General features: G+C 47.5%; 1 protein-coding gene across 1 annotated transcript in view; it reads right to left on the bottom strand.

Annotated features, from left to right (window-relative positions):
• The window catches only part of fstl5 (follistatin-like 5), a 724,566-nt gene extending 711,810 nt beyond the window's left edge, over positions 1-12,756 (bottom strand). Inside the window, exon 1 of the mRNA XM_067992568.1 lies at positions 12,407-12,756. The gene's annotated coding sequence lies outside the window, so the exon portion shown is untranslated. The remainder of the gene's footprint in view (positions 1-12,406) is intronic.
• Between the last annotated feature and the right edge of the window lie 3,161 nt (positions 12,757-15,917).

Raw genomic sequence — 15,917 nt, 5'->3', positions numbered from 1 at the left:
GGGGTTGAGAGAAAGAAAAATGTATAATTACAGCGTGACAAGTTTACGTAAAGAGTTTCCATTATAAATGTGGACATAGAAATTTATTACGGAAATACAAAATTAAGGATAGAATTTATGACTTTAAAATGGGGACTAAATTATGTCTGCTTGGCTTCATCCAGTGATTCCCTATCATCCATCTGCGCTTCATCTGAAGACTACATTTTGTCTTGATTCCCCATGTGCAATGCTTTGGGAGGTTGACGGGTATTGGGCCAGATTTTCCTGCACAGCGATTTTGGCGACGAACGCCATTAGTTAGAACATTGTGCGCCCTGATCCTCCAGTGGTAAATTGATGCCAAATTTTACTGGAAAACGTATTTGAATACGCCACAGCAAGGATAGTGGCGAATCAGAAGAGGCGCAGCCAATGGTCAATAAGGGGATTTAGTTTTACGGAAGAGAACCGATAACAACCATCTTCATTTCTCTTCATATGCACTTGATTTTTTAAAAAAATTACGTATGCAGAATTATATTGAAGCAGAACCAGAATCTACAGGTTTACATTAGAAGTTGAACGAATTGATCACCAGGTTCATTTTTTTTTAAAAGCTACTTTGGATTGTAATTTTCATTAAGCTGCTTCACTTTTTACAATTATAGAAAAAAATATAAAAGCAGGAATGTTGAGCCTTGGTAGTGCTGCCTTTCATCTATTTGACTTTATATTCACTGAGTGATTGCAAATTTCATTGGTGCAGTAAGGTCTATTTAAATCTGGGTTTTTAAAAAAAAAGCAAGCTTATACAGAACAGCCGTTAAATGATGTTCTCTGAAGCTAGTTTTAGTTTGAACTTTAAAAGGGCTGATAAACGCACAGCAGTTGGTGAAAATGACTCTCTGGTGTTTTATGGATGTTTATTTTTACCCAGAATAACAAAATTTCATTGCTTGAGCTTCAAGTATTTTGCTGACACATCTTTCTTTGCTATATCTTTGGCTCTGAGATCATTGGTACTCTGAAAGGAAACAAATTCTTTAGCAGTTCAAAATTATTTTTAGCGTCATTTAAAAGTAAAAGTATGATTCAGTGATTGCATTATAAAGTCATTATCACACTGCTGCCAGGTCACATAGGCCATTATTTTTAGGTCTAAGTGACAATGGCATGAAAACTGGCTTAAATGCAGGAAAATGGCATTGATTTCAATGGGGGAGCTATGATAAATACCTTGGCCTACATCCTCGAGGGTTGCTTACCCTGCACACGAGTGGTAGCTTCCTCTCGCAGCACCATTCATTTCCATATGAACAACACTGCGGGGGGAGACTCAGAAAGTAAATGATGGAAGTTCAGGCCGCTGCTAACACGGCAGCAACCCACAGGTAAGTGATGGCCTCGAAAGAGGGGTCATGGGTCTCGGGGGAGATCGTGCATCTTTGAGGGGATTGAGGGTCTTGGGAGCGGGGGGACTACGGGCCTTGGGGGGGGGGCATCGGGCCTTGGGGGGATCGTGGGCCTCAGGGGGGGTAGCGATCGGTAGCTGGGGGGTGGAAGCATCAGCCGGCAGCAGCCCACAGGATCAGGGACTAGGTCAGGGATCTCAGGGCCAAGGGGAAGGAGATTGGGAGTCGTGGAGCCTGGAAGTGGAGGCCGGGAAGTGAGAGAGATCAGGAAGCATGGAGGTCATGGCCGAGGAGGAGGGAGATTGGGGGTCGAGGCCAGGGAGCCTTGAGATCGGGTATCTCGGGGACGGGACCAGCAGCGATCTGGAGGTGGGTTTAATGCGGGGTCAGGAGGAGCATTCTTGCTCCTCCCTGCTCTACATCCAGGTAAGTAACTTATTTTTTTTGTTGCATACGTTCTGTAGTGTTGGTTTCCCTGAGCGCAGCCAGCAATTGTAGGAGGGCAAAGGGGTAGGGGACACAATGGGAGTGAGGGAGTGGGGAAGCATAAATGATTGGGGAGGGTATGGGAAGTGTCCTGCAGCTGTTGATGTCTCTTTTCTCTGCCACACAACATCCTACCACTCACCACCACAAAAAAACAGAAAGAGAAGAACAAAGAGTTAAGGGGAGAGAAGCAGAAGAGGATAAAGAGAAATACAGAACAAAAAAATGAGAGACAGAGAGAGAAGCACAAAAATAAAGACAGCAGAGATAGGTTAGAAAGAATGGGGGTGATGTTAATGAAAAGGAAAATCTGACAGTGTGTCTGATCTTGTACCCTTGTCAAAGTTACACTTCAGTGCAGTGCCACCGCTGATGGAGGGTGCACTTATAGCATGTTTACATAGGCAGTTTCCATTATAAATGGGGACATAGGAATTTAAAATGTAGATACAAATATAAGGACATAATGTAAGCTTTTAAAAATGGGACTGAATTACGTGTGTGCCTTGTTCCAATTATCCCCTGCCCTCTAACTCCACTTCACTTGAAGACTAACATTGGTCTTGACTCTGCATGTGCAATGTCATGGCAGAGCAGCTAATTTTTTACATTAAAAATTCTGGGCCAGAATTTGCTGTCAAAATAACGGTGAGGCTAATGGAAATAAGCTTTTCAGCAGTTTTAATGCAAAACATAAGGAACAATTTTAGTAAAATAAAAGTTATACAGATATATAGTATGAACACAATACATTACTAAACAGATTTATTCCAATTATGTCACTTGACATCCTACAAGATAAAAGTAAACAACAGATGTGGGCAAGTCAGAGACAAAACTTGATTTCAGTGATGAAAAGAAACTAGAAAACCTGTGTGAGTGGGAAGAAAGAAAAGAAAATCATAGAATTACGGCTGAAATGAAAGCCACAGGCATAATAGTGACTACACATTGGGAAAAAATCTTAAATAAAGGAACATTCTACCTGTGGTAAGTGTGCTGATAGTGTGAGCCAAGAGTCAGTCAGATTACAATCCATGGCTCATGTTGAGTTAGCTGATTTCAACTAAGGCAACAGCAAATGGCATTACACATGGCCTGAGTGCCCCTGAGTTAGGATGGGGATATGAATCAGCCAGGGTTCCCACTGCTCATCTCTGTTCAATCTAAGTGTGCATGTGTGGACGTCAGATGAGAATGATTAAGCTCAGCTGTGACATTTCCCATAGTCAAACAGCCAAACAGCCTTTCAGTATCTGGGATCACACAATGAGAATGATCATTAGGGAAAGGTACCAGAGGCAGCTAGTGTCCATAGAACCACCCTAAGAGTCACTACCTTAAGCAGAGGATAGGAGTAAAGAATGAAAAAAGAAGGGACTAATATACAAAATATATGTGAGTAACAATAAGCAAATGCAATAAAAAAATAAGTTTGGGTTAATCTAAGATAAATTTAAACTCTGTTTGATACAACCATTAATTTTCCTGGATTTTCCCCTGCTGTTCCACTGATGTGCATCTCCAGCAGAGCAGGATTTTTGTCTAGAGATCCATCCTTGATCCTAGCTGAATTTCAAGCCCAGGGTCATTTAAGTATTGGAGGTGAGCTCCCTGCACTCTGCTGAGGAGTCATTCCAGATTAGGGTGGGGTTTTATTGTGGCAGGCCTTCGAAGCCTGCCACAGCATAGTGGTACAGACAGCCTCTATGTTGCCTGCAAAAGGACCAAATATGTTTTAAAATTTTTGGGTCTGCTCTTCAGCCTGTGCAATCCATCACCTTGTGCGCAACTGCACAGGCCCTAGCAGCAAACAAAAATCTTTGACCCCCTCCGCTGCCATTACAATGTTGAACACCTGGGATGACAGACATCCTTGTACCCAGCATTTTAAAGACACAATTCATGGGAAATATGTCAGTGGGTGTATTTCCCTAATTTGCACCTTGTTACAATAAACTGTCCATATATGGGTGGGCATATTGTACACAGTGCTAGGCCCCAGGAGAAGGAAATGGGATGAATACAAAGTAAGGTGGAACACATTCACGAGCAGTTTTCCAGCCCAGCCCATCCCAGATTCACCGAAAAATCTGCTGATGGTATGGGCAGAAAATTCAGGCCTATATTTTTTCAATAATTATTTTCCATAACAAGTAGATTTATGGGTTGCTGCTTAATTTTTGTAGCAACATTTGTACTCATAAACACGAAAGATGGCAACATTGAGTAATTAAACATTTTTATATTCTTTACACCTGGAGTAAACATTACACACTCTCAGACATTGCATGGCTAGAAGCAAGGTAAAGCTGTCAATACTCTGCATCAGGAATGGGGGAACATTTTGTCTGTGCACTAAGTAGAGCAAAAACATAAGTGCGTTCTTTGTAAACATGTTTAAAATTTCACTACACCGAGCACACAGAGGAAATTGTCAGTGTATCTTAAGCTCAACATCTCAAAAGCACTAACCCATTTAAAATAGATGGGTTAATGCCTCTGTGAAAATAGAAACCAAAGAATTTCATATGAACACATTAAGCATTCATACACTAATATTTCAAGAGCCTAATTTCAGCATTGGTTTCAGTTTACAAGATTAGAAACACAGTCTGTGCAAAAACAAATGACATAAAGCCAGCATAATGTATTGACAGATTTTCTTAATGGCACAGATAAACGGTTCAGCATCTTATACTTTGCCAGTGCAAAACATTCAGACAACATCTACAATAAGCATGATCCTGCTTTAAAGAAAGTACCACTGCAGGTATTACAAAACCTATATTCCCTGTATCTATCAATGTATAGGTCTGTCTAGGTCTGTCAGATGTGACTATACACTTTACATCAATGCCATTCTAGTAGTCTTGTTAACTGATCTTGTTGCTGCTGGTTTCTCAGTTCCCGAGAGATTTCACGCACACAACCATGTCAACTGTTGAATCTCAGCCCATTAGAGCTAACCTTTCTATCCTTTAAAATCAGCATGTATTGACCTTAAGCACTGTGGGCAGTAGGCAAGCCCTTATCTGTCTGCATTTTAAGCTTCTTTCAAACATATACATCTTTACAATAAATCACATAACAGAAGATTAGTGGCCTAAGAAGAAAAATTATATTGATAAATACTGATAAATTAGATTAACAAACCAGTCCATTGTCCATTTACAGATCTATTTATATTGCATTTGTAGAACTGAAAACATTGCTTTCACAGTATCATCTGTACCACTGAAAAACACATTAAACATCCAGCAACTTTAGTTCATGATAGAAATTTCTGATTTTTAAAAAATCTATATTTAACAAATACAGGAGAAAACATTTATTTTAAACCATACAAGAAATGTTTTGCAACAGATGACATAAACACTGATTTATTACTGGCAAACAATTTCCTGGTAATCAGTTGCAGATTACTTCTTGATAAACCTATAATCCTCTTGGGTAAATATCATGCATCAAGTACATGAGAGTTGGCATACACTGTGAAATAGCTGCTACAAAAACTGAGCAGAAAGAAGAATTTTCCACGTAAAGCTGAAACAGTGTGTATTGTGAATAATAGCCTATATCAAGAAGTAATATTTCCAGGCTTTATCTCCTCAGATGGCTGTTAGAAAGTACTTGAACTTTCCACTCATCATTTATAGTGTCATGTGATCCTTTCAATTAGGTACTATCTTGGGGACACTCTCTGATCTGGGTTATTGATTCTAATATATGCTATTTAAATTTCATCTGAGCTACCCATTATTCTATGAAATGGTAATCCCAACTGGTTTGATAGCTGTCACTATTTCCTATTTATTTATATTATTACTGAGCAATAGTATACAGTAAGTGATGTCAGCAGGCATTATAACAGAAATTATTCCCAATAGTGTGGAAAAAACATAATCTTTAGCCTGTGCTTAACTATTGATGTATTTCTGGGGAGATGGTGGAGGCAGCTTCCAGCATAGCACACTATTGAATATTCATCACAAATAATAACACTTTAATTTTGGAGCATAATCCTCCCATGGATTGTTACTGCAGAAGCCTGCGTTCTTCGCATTTTCTGTATCTGTTGGCCCTTGTTCTCTGCTAATTTTTTTAATTTTAAATTTAAATTCAACAATATAATAAAATAAATACCATTAGAACACTCTAAGGTAAGCCATTGCTCCACGGGTTACAAAAGTGACCTTGACTGTGCATCAATGCCTTCAGCCTTTTGCCTCTGACATTGTAACACTGTTAATCACTTTGTGAAACCCTCAGGTCAACAGTGTATCGCCACAGTCCTTCACTGCAGTCAATATTTACACAATATACAGCACAGTGACTCTACTGAAAGAGACAATGTAATCATTTTCAGAAAAAAAATGGTCTCTTCCTGTCACATGAGAAGATCACACATATTTTTCAGTAAAATTCCCTCCTTCTGTCATGCAATCTGAATTGACATGGCAAACTGAGTGACCATAATGGAGACATAAAGTTGTCAGTGGCAAGAAATAGGAATGGTTACACAAAATACAAACTCAAATGGGAATGATCAACATATTAAGCAAATTAGTAGATATCTTTCTTCTAAGCATCTACACCTTAAACGTTAACCTATTTTTCTCTTTAAAGATGCTGATGAACCTTTTTGTGTATTTCCAACATTTCTGTTTTGCTTCAATTTTTAACATTTACATTTTTTTTTCTTTTTATTATAATAATAGGTGGCTGGGAATGTAATACACTCCAACTCATCTTTTATTCTCTGTATTAAGTTCTTTGCAAAAATAAAATCAAAAGCAAACATGAAAGCTCATTTTAAAAAGCTAGTTATACCAGTGCGATTACTATACTGCAAGTATATGACTAGATTTCTACTTAAATCACTTCTTAATTCATAAGTAAAGACAAAACAGATGCGGTTTACTTTTTGGTGGTCAAATATTGTCATTTGTTTTAACATTTTCAAATGGTCTGAATAGAACAAGTGGCATTGCAGATTAGTAAAAAAATGTGGAAATTTACGGCCGCGCCATTAAAGCCAAACTGAGTTTCCACGCCTACCTCTGAAATTCTCACATAACATATTTTAAAAATGTATTTTTGGTTTATTTTTTCGAGGCAATTCATAATTCACACTTGAGATATAAAATTATTTAAGTTGCAATATAAAATCATATAAAATCACCAGAGTTCTTTGAACGGTCTGAAGCTACTAACAACATATTATTCTGTGACACGTCAGACAATTCAAACTGTGCATGATAACTGATTAATCACGTTTAATGGGACTGCGGACTGAAATTCTGTTTCAATCCAAGAAAATCTTCAAGCTAATTAGGGTAACTTCACCATCGATGGGTAATCGGCAATATCAAAAGAAAAACACCCCAATCATAACCTCCAGTAATATCCTCCAAAACCACCACCATCCCCCCTCCCCCCCAACTCACACACATCCCCCCTCCCCCCAACTCACACACATCCCCCCTCCCCCCCAACTCACACACATCCCCCCTCCCCCCCAACTCACACACATCCCCCCTCCCCCCCAACTCACACACATCCCCCCACCCTCCCCCCAACTCACACACATCCCCCCTCCCCCCCAACTCACACACATCCCCCCTCCCCCCCAACTCACACACATCCCCCCTCCCCCCCAACTCACACACATCCCCCCACCCTCCCCCCAACTCACACACATACTCCCTCCCCCCCCACACACACACACCCCACCCTCCCCCCACACACACACATCCCCCCTGCCCCCCACACACACATCCCCCCTCCCCCCCAACTCACACACATCCCCCCTCCCCCCCACTCACACACATCCCCCTCCCCCCAACTCTCACACATCCCCCCTCCCCCCACTCACACACATCCCCCCTCCCCCCCACTCACACACATCCCCCCTCCCCCCCCACACACACACACCCCACCCTCCCCCCACACACATCCCCCCTCCCCCCACTCACACACATCCCCCCTCCCCCACAGACCCACCACTCACACACATTCCCCCTCCCCCCACACCCACCACTCACACACATCCCCCCTCCCCCCCACACCCACCCCTCACACACATCCCCCCTCCCCCCCACACCCACCCCTCACACACATTCCCCCTCCCCCCCACACCCATCACTCACACACATCCCCCTCCCCCCACAGACCCACCACTCACACACATTCCCCCTCCCCCCACACCCACCACTCACACACATCCCCCCTCCCCCCCACACCCACCCCTCACACACATCCCCCCTCCCCCCCACACCCACCCCTCACACACATCCCCCCTCCCCCCCACACCCACCCCTCACACACATTCCCCCTCCCCCCCACACCCATCACTCACACACATCCCCCTCCCCCCACAGACCCACCACTCACACACATCCCCCTCCCCCCACACCCACCCCTCACACACATCCCCCCTCCCCCCCACACCCACCCCTCACACACATCCCCCCTCCCCCCCACACCCACCACTCACACACATCCCCCCTCCCCCCACAGACCCACCACTCACACACATTCCCCCTCCCCCCACACCCACCCCTCACACACATCCCCCCTCCCCCCCACACCCACCCCTCACACACATTCCCCCTCCCCCCACACACCCACCACTCACACACATCCCCCTCCCCCCACAAACCCACCACTCACACACATCCCCCTCCCCCCACAGACCCACCCCTCACACACATTCCCCCTCCCCCCACACCCACCCCTCACACACATCCCCCTCCCCCACACACCCACCCCTCACACACATCCCCCTCCCCCCACAGACCCACCACTCACACACATCCCCCTCCCCCCACACACCCACCACTCACACACATCCCCCCTCCCCCACATACCCACCACTCACACACATCCCCCTCCCCCCACAGACCCACCACTCACACACATCCCCCCTCCCCCACAGACCCACCACTCACACACATCCCCCCTCCCCCCACACCCACCCCTCACACACATCCCCCCTCCCCCCACACCCACCCCTCACACACATCCCCCCTCCCCCCCCACACCCACCCCTCACACACATCCCCCCTCCCCCCCACACCCACCACTCACACACATCCCCCCTCCCCCACATACCCACCACTCACACACATCCCCCTCCCCCCACACCCACCCCTCACACACATCCCCCTCCCCCCACAGACCCACCACTCACACACATCCCCCCTCCCCCACATACCCACCACTCACACACATCCCCCTCCCCCCACAGACCCACCACTCACACACATCCCCCCACCCAACAGACCCACCACTCACACACATCCCCCCTCCCCCCACACCCACCCCTCACACACATCCCCCCTCCCCCCCACACCCACCCCTCACACACATCCCCCCTCCTCCCCACACCCACCCCTCACACACATCCCCCCTCCCCCCACACCCACCCCTCACACACATCCCCCTCCCCCCACACACCCACCCCTCACACACATCCCCCCTCCCCCCACACCCACCCCTCACACACATCCCCCTCCCCCCACACACCCACCCCTCACACACATCCCCCTCCCCCCCACACCCACCCCTCACACAGATCCCCCCTCCCCCCACACCCACCCCTCACACACATCCCCCCTCCCCCCACAGACCCACCACTCACACACATCCCCCCTCCCCCCACACACCCACCCCTCACACAGATCCCCCCTCCCCCCACACCCACCCCTCACACACATCCCCCCTCCCCCCACAGACCCACCACTCACACACATCCCCCCTCCCCCCACACACCCACCCCTCACACACATCCCCCCTCCCCCCACACCCACCCCTCACACACATCCCCCCTCCCCCCACACACCCACCACTCACACACATCCCCCTCTCCCCACACACCCACCACTCACACACATCCCCCTCCCCCCCACACCCACCCCTCACACACATCCCCCCTCCCCCCACAGACCCACCCCTCACACACATCCACCCTCCCCCCACACCCACCCCTCACACACATCCCCCCTCCCCCCACACCCACCCCTCACACACATCCCCCTCCCCCCACACCCACCCCTCACACACATCCCCCTCCCCCCACACACCCACCCCTCACACACATCCCCCTCCCCCCCACACCCACCCCTCACACACATCCCCCCTCCCCCCACAGACCCACCCCTCACACACATCCCCCTCCCCCCACACCCACCCCTCACACACATCCCCCTCCCCCCACACACCCACCCCTCACACACATCCCCCTCCCCCCACACCCACCCCTCACACACATCCCCCTTCCCCCCACACCCACCCCTCACACACATCCCCCCTCCCCCCCACACCCACCCCTCACACACATCCCCCCTCCCCCCACACCCACCCCTCACACACATCCCCCCTCCCCCCCACACCCACCCCTCACACACATCCCCCTCCCCCCACACCCACCCCTCACACACATCCCCCTCCCCCCACACCCACCCCTCACACACATCCCCCCTCCCCCCCACACCCACCCCTCACACACATCCCCCCTCCCCCCACACCCACCCCTCACACACATCCCCCCTCCCCCCCACAGACCCACCACTCACACACATCCCCCTCCCCCCACACCCACCCCTCACACACATCCCCCTCCCCCCACACCCACCCCCCACACACATCCCCCCTCCCCCCACAGACCCACCACTCACACACCCCCCCTCCCCCCCACTCACACACATCCCCCCTCCCCCACAGACCCACCCCTCACACACATCCCCCTCCCCCCACACCCACCCCCCACACACATCCCCCCTCCCCCCACAGACCCACCACTCACACACCCCCCCTCCCCCCCACTCACACACATCCCCCCTCCCCCACAGACCCACCACTCACACACATCCCCCCTCCCCCACAGACCCACCCCTCACACACATCCCCCTCCCCCCACACCCACCCCTCACACACATCCCCCTCCCCCCACACCCACCCCTCACACACATCCCCCCTCCCCCCACAGACCCCCCCACTCACACACATTCCCCCTCCCCCCCCCCCCCCACACACACCACATCGGACTTGGCATGGGGACAGCGCGCTGCACATAAATGTGATTCTGAACATTGTTGGTATTTCCAGTTTTATATATCTTTTGTAAAAAAAATCGGCGATTCCTAGTCAATGATCTGATATGGGAGTTTACTGTTTCAGAAACACTAATGGTTTATGGCTAACAAAACAAATCCTGTTTACACAAGTTCCGATTGGATCGCATTGGTTAGAAGCATACCCCTTGTTCATAACAACCGATTTTGATTCGCAAGCATTCCCTCCCCAAAGGTAAAACTCTTTAAGCACTGAGCACTAAAGTAGATGTAACTATAGCATGTCTTTGGCACAACCTCGAGATGGAGCTTTTAATATTCCATATGAATTACTTCAAAAAATAACTTTCGCATTGTTATATAATTATCGCAATTTTAAAAAATGACTTTGAAGCGTTACATTGCTGAGGTACTTCATTTGTAAGCAAAAATATCGAATAATAGGAACATTCCCCCGGCAACCACCTCCAAATGGGGTAAAGTGACAGCCAGGGGGATTACCGGCGGGAGTTATGGTAAATCTCATCAAAGGAGATTGAAAAGTCTGACACTTTGTCGGTTTTTAATATATTCTCTCGATAGATCGGGTCAATGGATAAAAAGCTCAACTGATTCACATGTAAATTTAGGCTGAACTTCATCCCACACCAGAGCGCTCAATAACACAGCCAGGCTCCCCACAGCTGCCAAACGCTGCCCTGCATCAACCCACTGCCAACTGTCTGCATTTGCAACCGCTTACAATGCCGTGCAAGTTAAGACTTCTCCATTTTTTAACGGAGCGCAACCAAAGCAGAGAGGGGAAAAAAAAAATCGGAATTGCCTTGAATCTGAAATGTTTCAATGACAGCTGTTGACTCTGGGGCACCTTGCAATGATTCAAGGAGAAAGCGCCCATTAAAAGCTTCAAACTATCTTCCAGAATTTACATCCTCTTGTCCTTCGCCGAACAGCAATTAACACGCGATCTGAAATCGGTTCTAAATGTACATAAGAGCCCGCCTCGGGCAAACTCTCAACACCTGCAGAATGTATTCTTCCCAAGTCTAATGCTGCGCGAATTGCCCAGATTTATCTCTTTTAAATTGGTCTATAAGTCTTACACAACGTGACAAGAACAGATTTCAATTATACCAACGGCATCACTGCTGTTACTTTCCACAGTACAGTACTCGCAAGCTTTTTTCAGTAGTTACAACACTGCATTTATTCAATTTAACTACTACCCAATCTGAAACCTGTATTTTCTCTTTACAGATGCCAGTTGATCGCCTGTGTATTTTCAGCATTAGCTGCTTTTATTTCTTCTTTCTTCGAAATCTGTAGGCCTGGGTACTTTAAAAAGACTGCGTTCATGTAACAGTTCACGAACAGACAAATACATCTCACCTTCAGTAGTTAGTACTCCCTCCCCTCCCCCTATATATATATATATATATATCTTCTTACCTGTTTGACACACTCCGCGGTGTTGGGAAGCAATGCAATTTATGCTTTCAGCGCAAGCACCTCAAAATAAACAGAGAAAGACGCGGGAACTCAATTTCTTTCTCAAACCTAAAACAAAATTAGCTAAAAACAAGGTGGGGAGGAGGGGGGAAAGCTCAGCGTGTCAATAAGGGAAAGAAACCGGAATGGAGGTAAAGGTTGCTGAATGGTAGTAATAATCCCGTATTGGAAATGTGTGTTTGGTTGCGTCGGAGAGGGCTTGGCTGATCCCTGCTGTTCGGTGCACTCTGGCTGTGCACTGAGCTCAGGCAGACGGACGCGCTCCTCCTCAGTTCTCTGTGCGCTTTTTTTTGCACAACTAGCACTGAGTGAATGAACAGCTCCCAGCGCCGCTCACCGGCACCCGGCGATGCCGCGCCGCCCCGCCATCCTTCATTTACATACAGTCAGCAGCCCGGCCAATAGCGTCCCCAGAGCTCCGCTTACACCTGCTGCGGGGCGGGGGGGCGGGGGCGAGGCGACCTCTCCACCGAGTCCATCCACCCGAGCCCTGCAGGCTGGCAATTGCGTGTGAAGGGTTTCCTATCAAACACAAAATCATACACATACACAAATGCACTTAAAGTAGGCACATTTTTACCGTAAAACATTTATCCTTACTATGATTTTGCTAGAGCTGACTGAATAACTACAATAAATGGCATAATGTCTGAGCCCTGAAAAGTTACACAAAAAGCTTTGCTCATGTCTTCTGAGACTGCATGACTTACATTAGATCACGGGTTTGTGGAAACGTTATCACAATTCCTTGCTCACAATGTCACTGTCACGCCATCGTAATGAGTGTGCCTCTTTTCCTCTTCAAAATGACAACTCCCACTTTAAGTGCACCGTAAATAGTTCAAACCACTATTTTCAAATTTGTATTACATGTATAACAACAAGGTGCAACCTGTAACTAGAGTAGATGTCTCGCAAGTTTGACACTTTTGCTTGTTGGGACGCAGAAGAACTTAAAATAAATTGTATGGGGGGGGGGGCGGGGGGTAGGCCGTCAGGGTACCACTGGCCAATCATGGATTTTCCAAAGGCCTCTCTAATGTTTTGTCAACCTTGATAACCATAGATAACCAAACCTGAAGGTGATGTGTAACTGACAGCATTAAATGGTAGACACTATTTACCTGGACTTTCAGAAAGCTTTTGATAAGGTACCACATAAGAGACTTTTCTACGAGATAGAATCATGTGGAATTAGTGATAATCTGATGTGGTGAATTGGGAATTGGTTGAATGCCCATAGGCAGACATTGATTGTTAATGGATTTGGATCTGCTTGTAGACCAGTTACCAGCAGTGTTCTGCAGGGATCGGTGTTAGGACCTTTGCTATTTACTACTTTCATTGATGATCTAGATGTAGGTGTTGGGGGAATGATCTGCAAGTTTGCAGACAATACCAATATATGTGAGAGAGTTAAGACTGTAGAGGATGTTCGACTACTGCAAGCAAATTTTGATGTGCTGGGTGATTGGGCTCGTGATTGGCAAATTACATTTAACTTAAAAAATGTTGTGTTATGCACATGGGCAGGTCAAATGTTAAACATACATACACCGAAAGGGAAAAGAATTAAAACCAGTGGTGAAAGAAGGAGATCTGGATGTTTTGGTGCATCAGTTTCTAAAGGTTCATGACCAATGCCGTGAAGCTATAGCCAAAATGAATAGGGTTCTAGGGTGTATCCTCAAGACAATTTACTACAAAACAAAACGTACCATTTTGTGCTTGTACAAACCCTTGGTTCAGCTGCAGTTAGAATAATGTGCCTAGTTTCGGTCTCCTCATGTGGTGGGGGATATTGGGGCTTTGGAAAGGGTGCAGAGGAGGGCCACAAGATTAATTCCCAGTTGAAACACCTTAGTTACACAGATAAGCTCAACGAACTGGGTCTTTATAGAGAAGCAGGCGGTTCTTCTTTTCCCAGAGAATAGTGGACCTCTGGAACAGGTTGTTGGCTCATATGGTGAATGCTGATTCACTGTATTCCTTCAAGAGAGAGCTGGTCCTATTTCTGGCTGGGGCGGAGATCACCTCGTACAATAGGTAGGTATCCTGTAGCATAAAGCAGGGCCAATGTGATCTCCTGGACTAGCATGATCAGTACCCCATCCACCACCCGAAACATTCACTCCCTTCACCACCGGCACACTGTGGCTGCAGTGTGTACCATCTACAGGATGCACTGCAGCAACTCGCAAAGGCTTCTTCGACAGCACCTCCCAAACCCGCGACCTCTACCATCGAGAGGGACAAGGGCAGCTGGCACATGGGAACAACACCAACTGCACGTTCCCCACCAAGTCACACACCATCTCGACTTGGAAATATATCGCTTGGTTCAAAATCCTGGAACTCCCTACCTAACAGCACTGTGGGAGAACCTTCACCACAAGGACTGCAGCAGTTCAAGAAGGCAGCTCACCACCACCCTCTCGACCACCCGACTGCAAAAATCTTACTGTTTCCTATGCGTCTGCAAGTTAATTGGTGGCCCGTTACATGGCTTCTGGGTTTGCCGTCCAAAAACTGCACAGTGGGTGGACTGAGCACCCACACAACAGGCTGTCAGCTGGAGTGTCTAGATTTAAAGGGCCATTGCTCCAACGGGTTTTGCTGGAGCAAATGGGAAGAAGACCCAATGGAGCAGCACAGGGGCAAGGCTGCTCCAAGATTCAGTGATGCCTCACTTCAGCTGCTACTGGCCAGGGTGAGGAGGAGGAGGAAACTATTTTACCCAGCCGACAGGAGGAAGCGCCCTGCCTCTGCCACCAAGAAGGCCTGGCTCAAGGTGACAGATGAGGTCACGAGCAGTAGCAACATCTGCCGCACCTGGGTCCAGTGCAGGAAGCATTTCATTGACCTAACTAGGTCAGCAAAAGTGAGTACACTTACTGATTCTCCTGCAACTTACTGATTCTCCTGCATTCTGTAGTGCACATAACCCCCCACCCCCCCAACTCATTCTACACTGCCAAGACTATCCCATCACATCACTCCTCACACCCATTTAAGCCTCATCCTCAACTAACGTGCACTTCCTCAGCACTTCCTCAGCACTTCCTCACCTCCGCATTAGTCACCCCATCACTACCACTCACCCCAATCCTCATCCAATGTGATGTCTCTGTCTCATACTCACCCTCCAATGCATCTCTTTCATGGTCAAACCAATGCATTCATCGGATGACCACTTCAACATCACTCACTCACATGTCTGTACTTTCTCCCCTTCTAGGAGGAGAACACAAAACGCACACGAGAGGGCGAGGACTGGAGGTGGGCCACAACAAATAATGGTCCTCACAGACGTGGAGCAGGGGGCCCTGCAGATCAGCCGCACCCTCGAAAGCCTGTCCGTTGGGATGCCAAGACTGGCCCCCCACAAATGTCTGGTCACACAACTTTAACATTCATCACACACAACATGAATTGATATTAACAACGATTG

Source organism: Heptranchias perlo, chromosome 1, assembly GCF_035084215.1.
Source record: "Heptranchias perlo isolate sHepPer1 chromosome 1, sHepPer1.hap1, whole genome shotgun sequence".
Classification (NCBI taxonomy): domain Eukaryota; kingdom Metazoa; phylum Chordata; class Chondrichthyes; order Hexanchiformes; family Hexanchidae; genus Heptranchias; species Heptranchias perlo.
This window is presented reverse-complemented; position numbering and strand designations above follow the sequence as displayed.